Source organism: Morus notabilis, unplaced genomic scaffold (genome assembly GCF_000414095.1).
Source record: "Morus notabilis unplaced genomic scaffold, ASM41409v2 Scaffold834, whole genome shotgun sequence".
Classification (NCBI taxonomy): domain Eukaryota; kingdom Viridiplantae; phylum Streptophyta; class Magnoliopsida; order Rosales; family Moraceae; genus Morus; species Morus notabilis.
Window position 1 is genome coordinate 1,608 of NW_010357939.1, and position 9,415 is coordinate 11,022.

Here is a 9,415-nt window from a genome sequence, read left to right on the forward strand (position 1 = left end):
ACGTCATTTTTATTTTATTTCATTTTTTAAAGATGAAAAATAAAGAAAATCATCAAAAATAGATTATTCATTAGAAAATGGTGCTACTTGTCGCATTAATTCCTAAAAATCGTATATTAATTTTGAATACAAAACATAAATAAAAATGTAAATTTTTGACCCATCACGCCCCCTGGGCGCCCCTCTACGCGGGTTGGAGGTTTTTTGACAGCGTTTTATTTTTTTTGTCATTGTTTGGGGCCATTTTTTGCGGGCATGCCCAAAAAAATATAACAATAGTGTCTGCAAAATTTCATAATTTTTTGACGTCGTTATTATTTTATTTTATATTTCAACTACGAAAAATAAGGAAAATCATAAAAAATAGAATAGTCATCAAAAAATGGTGCCGCTTATTGCATTAAATCCTAAAAATCATACATAAATTTTGGAATGCAAAACATAAATAAAAAAGTAAATTTTTGACCCATCCCGGCCCCTAGGGGTCCCACTACGCGGGCCGGGGGCTTTTTGACAGCGTTGTACTTTTTTGTCATTTTTTGGGGCCATTTATTGTGGGCAAGCCAAGAAAAATGTAACGATCGTGTCTGTAAAACTTAATAGTTTTTTGACGTCATTTTTATTTTATTTCTTTTTTTAAAGATGAAAAATAAAGAAAATCATCAAAAATAGATTATTCATTAGAAAATGGTACTACTTGTCGGATTAATTCATAAAAATCGTATGTTAATTTTGAATACAAAACATAAATAAAAATGTAAATTTTTGACCCATCCCGCCCCCTAGGTGCCCCTCTACGTGAGTCGGAGGCTTTTTGACAGCGTTTTATTTTTTTTTGTCATTGTTTAGGGCCATTTTTTACTGGCATGCCCAAAAAAATATAACAACAGTGTATGTAAATTTTAATAATTTTTTGACGTCGTTTTTATTTTATTTAATTTTTTAAAGATGAAAAATAAAGAAAATCATAAAAAAGAGAATATTCATCAAAAAATGGTACTGCTTGTTGCATTAATTCCTAAAAATCGTATATTAATTTTAGAATGCAAAACATAAATAAAAGTATAAATTTTTGACACATCCTGGCCCCTGGAGGTGGATTGTTACCGTGAGGTGGAGGTGGATATATACCTCGCATGCATGTATACCACTTGGCATTGTGTACGCTTAGCTGAAAGATGACTCACGCTAAAGTTGGTAACTTAACTTGTAAAACTACCTAAGTGTACTAAGGCCACTTCTCACGTTGTAAAACTACATAAACTTACTAATGCTATTATATACTTCATGTGAAGCATAGCAGAGGCGAAAAAAAAGGGACGTGAGAGAGTTACGAAGAAAGAAAAACAAAAGTTGTTAGGGAGAGACAGAGTAAGAGAAATCAAAGAAATCAAGCATTTTCACCGAAATTTCTTCTGTTCAATCCGGTAGAAACGTAACCTGAGGCGTTCTAGCGAAAAACCTCAACTTCTGGAGGTAAGATTTCAGATTTTTCATGAGAATTCTATGATTTCTTGATTTAGATGAATAGTAACTCATCTAAAAAAACTTCCGTTAAAGTAAAAATCGAAACCGAGGTTTTGTAGAGCATCATAATAGGAGTTTAACGGTGTAAGTATTAAAATGATTGAACGAAGTTTTGGTGGATTTCCATTGAAAATCCATGAACCTAGATTAAGAAAGAACATGTGTTTTGTTCAATTTTATGTTTGGAATCTATGTTCAAGAATGTGAATCTTGACTCCAGGTACCGAAATCGGAAGTATAACAAGTTATTAAAAACTCAGAAAACGAGAAAAATAAGGTGAAACTCTGCCGAAATTTCCTAAAAATTAGTTAGTAAGCAATGAGTTAGTAATTCAATTCTAGAGAGTGAGTAATAGTTTTAAGACCCAAAAATGAGTAAATTGAGGTTTCAGAAGTCGAAACACTCAAATTATGGAATTTACCTCTTAAGCTTAGAGGAATAAAGTTTAAAAGTGAGTTGAAATTGATATTTAAGAATCTGAGTATGAAGAATTGTGATTTGGAATAGGAAATTTATACCTATTTCCATGAAACAGGTTTTGGCACGAGAGCCGAGACAACGAGAAGGAACTTCCAGCAAGCGGGAATCCTAGCGAATTATAAGTAAGTATAGACATATATGTTTGTCTGGACTCGAGTAAGCTGTTAGACTTAGAACTATGAGTTTACTTATGTTCCTAAGTCTATGTGATTATATGTGATTATACATGTTTGGAGGGCTCAATACCCTAGATTGCAGAAGGGCGACATATGGCTACCCTTATGCACAGTTAAAGTATGCAAGTAGTATTATGCCTTTTATGTTAGCATGTGCATGTAGAGAAACGTTGCATATCATTCAGTAAAGTTTTTAACACTTTGAAATGAAAAACTCAAAGTTCAGTAATGTAAAGAGACTGACCGGTCGTCGGCCTCCCAAGGGAGGAAATCTTAAAGAGTAGAGATTCCGACTAGACCAGACAGTAAGCAGGGGCCCAGGCCCACAGTAACAAGACAGTAATTAGGGGCCCAAGCCCACAGTAGTAAGAACAAAAAGACATAAAGCATGTTTCACACGAGCATATTGCATCATAACTCGTAATGTAATTTTTCTAGTTTATGATGTGTGCATGTTTATACTTGCTGAGCGTTAGCTCATCAGTTTACTCGTGTGCATGTAACAAAGGTAAGCAGCCAGCCATATAGTGGTTTTGCTTGATGGACCGGCAGAGGCAAGGGGGGGCGGAAATGTCATGGGTACACGGGAGTGGTCTCTACTATGCTCGCTTAGAAATTAAATTTCGCTGCAGAGTAATGTAATATAGAACCAACTTTATATGTTTCAGTTTTAAGAAAAAGATGTTACGGTCATTGTCTTAGTAAAGAATAATAGACTGTAATAAGTTAAGATAAGTTTCGGGGACTAGTTCCATATCCGATTTCTTAAAGTATTAGCAAGGATAAGTTGTTGTATAACAAAAGAACATGCTAGGAGCATGTTAAGAACCCGAGGGTTAAAGAAAAAAAATTTACTCATAGAAAATATAAATTAAAGAGATGATAGACTAATAACAAGTAATAGATTAGACTATAACTCAGCCTATTAGTAGTACTTTAAGGTTGGCGACCAACCGCTAGGGCGGGAGGCGTCACCGTTGGTATTAGAGCGGTGTTCCTACTCCTGCCATGACAATCCCGCACCTATGCTTCTGCACAGTCCAGGTAAATTAGTTTATGAACTAAAACTGAATTGCTTATTTCTTTTGGCAAGACAGAACAGGTACTAATGGATCGATCACATCCATCATCACGGTTAGCACCTACATCACGAGAGAATACGTGGTGGGGACGGGTAAGAACGTTTTTATCCTCATGGTTTCAACAACTAGAGAGGTCGGTACCCATACCTGCTAGATATATCCATCCACCAGTGGATCGGGAGTTAAGGGCTTTAGAGCCTATAGCGGCCGAGGTTGCACACCGAGCAAGGCGAGGCGTTTTGACTACAGGTCGAGCCGCAACTAGGTTCTACACCTATAATCCACCCTTCTATGATGGGCTTTCACATCCTACCAGAATTAGGGATTGGCTGCACCATGTCGAGTATGTGATGCGAGCCTGTGACATAGCTCGAGAGGAGTAGATTTTGCTCACAACGAGTCTGTTGGAGGGCAATGCCCTAATATGTTGGCAGGCTTTGGATGAGGATGAAATAGCAGAGATGCAATGGGAAGAGTTTTGCCACATGTTAAAACATCAGTTTCTTCCCCAGGTCATGCCATCAGAGTTGGCACCACAGTTGAGTGGAGAGACACAGAATCAGGTAAGTGTAGTCGTAACCTACACCCAAGCTCGAGAGTTCGTCATACAAGCCGAGAGAGCTAGTATGAGATCGGAAGCGGCCGTTGGAGCCTATATAGCGAGAGTCTTGACAAATGTACTAGCTCTGAATCAGATTTTTAATCTAAGTGAGGAGGAGCGGTGTTAGATCCTATGGAGAGGTCTGACGGAAGAATACCAGCATCAGCTAGTTCTACGATCAGATCAAACTCTCGCACAGTTTATTGCCGAGGCAAAGCTGTTTGAGCGCCATATCTTAGAGGAGATGACAGGGCCAGTGGCAGTTAGGCGAGACTTTCTGTTTTCTAACACCCATATCAAGAGACATGACGCGGAAGCCACCACCTCTCGACAGTGACTGAGGCCCGAGATAGAGGCAGCGAAGGAGCCTATAGTCGTTCGACAAAGATGGACCTACGTTAGGACCGTTGGCGAGGAAGCTAGTGATAATCGTCAATTGGATCAAGAGGAAGACCCTAAGGAGGATCCCGAGGAGGATCTGGAGGAGGATCCTGATGAAGATTGAGTTAGGGCTTAGCGTTATGTTAGTTAAGAATAATGTAATATTGACTAAAACGCTTAGAAGCCTTAATTTTTTGTGATATTTTGTGTATGATGTGATATGTGTGCAATGGGACATGCATATTAGAAGAACATATAGAATGTATGTTTTGCTAGTTGATATGAGAATGAATGATAGTTAAAAATATAGCTAGTCAAAAAATTCTTGAAGCAGTTGTTGTTGCACTTAGACTAACGATGTTGCTCTTTTAATTGTTATAGACACAGCAACATGGTTCGTACACGTTGAAAGAGAACACAAGCAGAACAGAATCCTCCAGCACCAGACCTAGCTGAAGAAGTAGCAGGTCTTAGGGGGCAAATAGCAGCCCAAGCTGAGGAAATCAGACAGATGAGAGAATTGCTTACCTAGTTGATTCGGGGTCGGCAGATTGGAGGAGCACCCCCTCCACAGGTTGTGCTAGCACAAGCCGCCCAACCTGAGCAACCCCTAGAGAGGGTTGAACCCCAAGAGCCAGTAAGGGGTGAGATGGAGCACCAAGAAATGGTCTCAAGGGAACCATTGTATGTGAGGTTTAAGAAGATGTCACCGCCAGAGTTTGATGGGTCAATGGATCCACTCGAAGCTGAGGAATGGTTAGTATCCATTCAGACAATGTTTGAGTTTATGGAACTCACCGACAGGGAGAAGATTCAATGCGTCGCCTTCATGTTGAAGAAAGATGCCCGCTATTGGTGGTAATCGGTGTGTGCCAGAAGGAATGTAAGACATATGTTATGGAATGACTTCCTATGGGAGTTCAATCGAAAGTATTATAACTTAGAAGCCCTTAAGACTCAAATGAGTTTAATAATTTCAAATAGGGTGACATTACAGTTGTTAAGGCATGCTGATGATTTGATCAGTTGGCACGACTGTGTCCCCAGTTAGTTCCAATAGAAGAAGAAAAGGTTAGGAGGATGGTTAATATGCTCCGAGGAGATATAGCCACCATTGTGGAAAGTAGGGAGTATCCACCAACGACGGTAGTGGATTTGGTGAATCGGGCAATACGTGCAGAGCATAATATTGCCAAATCTAGAGAGGAGCGAGCTAAAATGTGGGAAGATAAGAAGAAACAAAGAGAAAGGGCACAGACACCCATTAAGCAAAGCCTCAGTACTAAACATCAAAGTCAAGGAAGTCGAAGTAACCAGGGATCGAAACCTGGGCAGGGAAGTCAGCAAAACCCTAATAAGAGAAAGGGTAATTTTAGTAGAAGTTGCAATCAGAGTCAACGAAATTCCCAACAGAAGCAGGACCAGTATACCAGTCCTAGTGTTCCTGTCTGCCAGACGTGTGGAAGGAAACATTCTAGAGAATGTAAAGCCGGCACGAATGTGTGCTATATGTGTGGACAGAAGGGGCATTATGCAAAGCAGTGTCCATTCAAAGTAGGATCTCCTGGAATGGCACCACAAAGGCCACAAGTTCCACAATTTCATGCCATGTAAGCGCAGAGGGTATTCCCGACCCCTCAGCCGAACAGATCAGAAGCTTCTCCACAAACCAATGCTCAACTAATGACATACACCAAGGAGGAAGCTGAGGCAGGCACGTCCAATGTAGTGACAGGTCAGCTTACTGTTGCCCATGTTCTTGCATAAGCATTATTTGATTCAGGAGCCACACATACATTTACATCAGTAGAATTTGTTAAACGAATGCTACATCCTTAAGAGAGGATAGGTCAAGACTTTAAGACAACGTTACCATCAGGTGAAGTGTTATTGTCTAGTCACTGGTTACGTCATGTACTAGTAGAGATAGCAGGAAGAGAACTAAGTGCAGACCTAGTTATACTGGATTTAGTAGATTATGATGTGATCCTAGGAATGGATTTTCTAGGAAAGTATAATGCTACAATAGACTGTAGAAGGAAAAAAGTAGTTTTTCAGTCAGAAGGAGAACAGATGTTTGAGTATATGGGTTCCACATTAGGGACACCAAACTGCTTTATTAGCTCCCTAGAAGCCTGACGATTGATGTCCAGCGGATGCACCATATATTTGGTGTATGTGGTGGATAGAAACCAGGAAGGGACGCTTCAGCCAGAAGACGTTCCCATAGTCAAGGAGTTCCTAGACGTCTTTCCAAAGGAACTACCCGGACTTCCTCCAGATCGAGAAATAGCTTTTGAGATAGAGTTTCTCCCAGGCACTGCACCAATATCCAAAGCACCGTATAGGATGGCTCCAGCGGACTGAAAGAGTTGCGGATTCAACTCCAAGAGTTATTGGACAAAGGCTTCATCAAACTGAGTTTCTCGCCATGGGGAGCTCTGGTACTCTTTGTCAAAAAGAAGGATGGCATGCTTCGGATGTGCATAGACTATAGGGAGCTCAACAAAGTCACCATCAAGAACAAGTATCCATTGCCACGAATCGATGACTTATTCGACCAGTTGAAGGTAGCTACCACATTTTTGAAGATCGACCTTCGATCGGGGTATCATCAACTTAAGATTAGAAAAGAAGACATTTCCAGAATGGCATTTAGAACTCGGTATGAACATTATGAATTCCTAGTAATGCCATTTGGACTTACAAATGCCCCAGCGGTGTTTATGGACCTTATGAACAGAATTTTCAGAGCATACTTGGATAAGTTTGTTATTGTGTTTATTGATGACATCCTTATATACTCTCGAGGTCCACAAGAGCATGCAGAGCATTTGAGGATCATGTTACACATGTTAAAGAAACATCAGCTGTATGCGAAGTTTTCTAAGTGTGAGTTTTGGTTAGATAAAGTCTAATTCCTCGGTCATGTGATATCCAAGGAAGGAATCACCGTGGATCCAACAAAGGTTGAAGCAGTTGAGAAATGGCTAGTTCCAAAGAGTGTTACAGAAATTCGAAGCTTCTTAGGATTGGCAGGGTATTACAGGAGGTTTGTAGAGGGATTTGCTCATGTTGCAGCCCCTCTCACTGCATTAACCTAGAAAGAAAAGAGGTATGAATGGACAAATAAATGTGAACAGAGTTTTAGGGAGACCAAAAGAAGATTAACTAGTGCTCCAGTACTCACGATTCCAAAAGAGGGAGAAAAATTTGACATCTACAGTGATGCCTCAAAAAAGGACTAGGAGCCGTGTTGATGCAAAATGGCAAGGTCATTGCTTACGCATCTCAGCAACTAAAGGATCACGAGCGTAATTACCCAACACATGATCTCGAGTTAGCCGCGGTAGTCTTTGCGCTAAAGTTATGGCAGCATTATCTGTATGGAGCTCAATGTCAAATTTATACGGACCACCAGAGTTTAAAGTACTTATTCACGCAAAAGGAGCTTAATATGAGGCAAAGGTGATGGCTTGAACTCATGAAGGACTATGATTGTAAAATCCTTTATCATCCAGGTAAAGCCAATCGTGTAGCAGACGCTTCAAGTAGAAATCCAGCAATGCGGACTCTAGTGGAGACCGAATTGTTGCCGAAGCAGCTTCGACAAGAGATTAATCTCCTAGATCTTGAATTAATCTCCAGTAAGTTTGCTTCTCTGAGACTGCAGCCCGTGCTATAAGACGAGATATGAGAAGCTCAAAAGGGTGATCCAATTATGGATAGATATAGGAAAGAGATGGTAGAAAATGCAAAGATAAATTTCGGTCTTTCAGAAGATAGAATTCTCCTGTACCAAAGAAGAATTTATGTACCGGATCAAGAAGGGATCAAGAAGCATATCCTAGTGGAAGTGCACAGTACGCCATATTCCGTACACTCAGGTGCCACCAAGATGTATTAGGACTTGAAACAACATTTTTGGTGGAGGCGAATGAAGAATGTCATAGTTGACTATGTTAGTCGTTGCTTGACATGCCAGAAGGTCAAAGTAGAACATCAGAGACCAATTGGAAGTTTACAGCCACTAGAGATCCAAGAATGGAAGTGGGAACACTTAACCATGGATTTTGTGACTAGACTTCCGAGAACGAGTGAAGGATATGATGCCATTTGGGTAGTAGTTGATCGGCTAATGAAATCAGCTCATTTCATTCCGATCAAGATAACTTACTCCTTAGAGAAATGAGCCGAGTTATACATGGCTAAGGTAGTAAAACTACATGGAGTACCAGCTAATATAGTGTCGGACAGAGACAGCTGATTTACCTCTAATTTTTGGAAAAGTGTTCAGGAAGCGATGGGGTCAGAATCACGCTATAGCACAACATTTCATCCCCATACGGGTGGACTGTCAGAGAGGACCATTCAGACCCTAGAAGATATGCTTCGTTCATGCGCAGTGGATTTAAAGGGCACATGGAGTATGAAGTTGCCATTGATCAAATTTTTGTATAATAATAGTATCCCAATGGTTAAAGTGCAGTGGAAAAATCACAGTGTTGCAGAAGCCACTTGGGAAGTAGAAAAAGAAATTAGAATGAAATACCCCTATATGTTCTAATTTTCGGGATGAAACTTTCTTAAGGAGGGGTGAATGTAATGACGGGAAAAAATTTAGGTCTAATGCGGACAGTCCGGTATTTGACCGAAATCCTTTCCGCAATAGTAAGTAGTAGAATTTTGATGTAATCAAGAAAATGTTATGTAGAAACATTATGTACGGGTAAAATTTCCCGAAATATGTAAAGTTATAATACGAATATTCTTACAAGGAAAATTCGTAAATATCAGTTATCAATAGTGAAATATCAGTTAAAAGTTAGACATTTTAGCAGGTACATTTTAGTTATGAAAAACTAAAATATTTGGTTGGTGACCAAATGACCAGTTAGAAAAAGAGTAGAAATATTAGAAGTAAGGAAAATAGTAAAAGTTCTTGAAACATAATTTTCACGAGCCAGTTAAAGTGGGAAACTGTTAAAAAAATCAATGCCGCAAGGGTAAGGTTTTGGGCAGGGCGTGCCCCGTGGGTGCCCCAGGGGTCTCCCAGGGGTACCCCGGGGTTGCCCCGAGGGTGCCCCGTGGGTGCCTCGGGGTGCCCCGGGGGTCTCCTGGGGGTGCACCGGGGGTGCCCCGGGGGTTTCCCGGGGGTGCCCCGGGG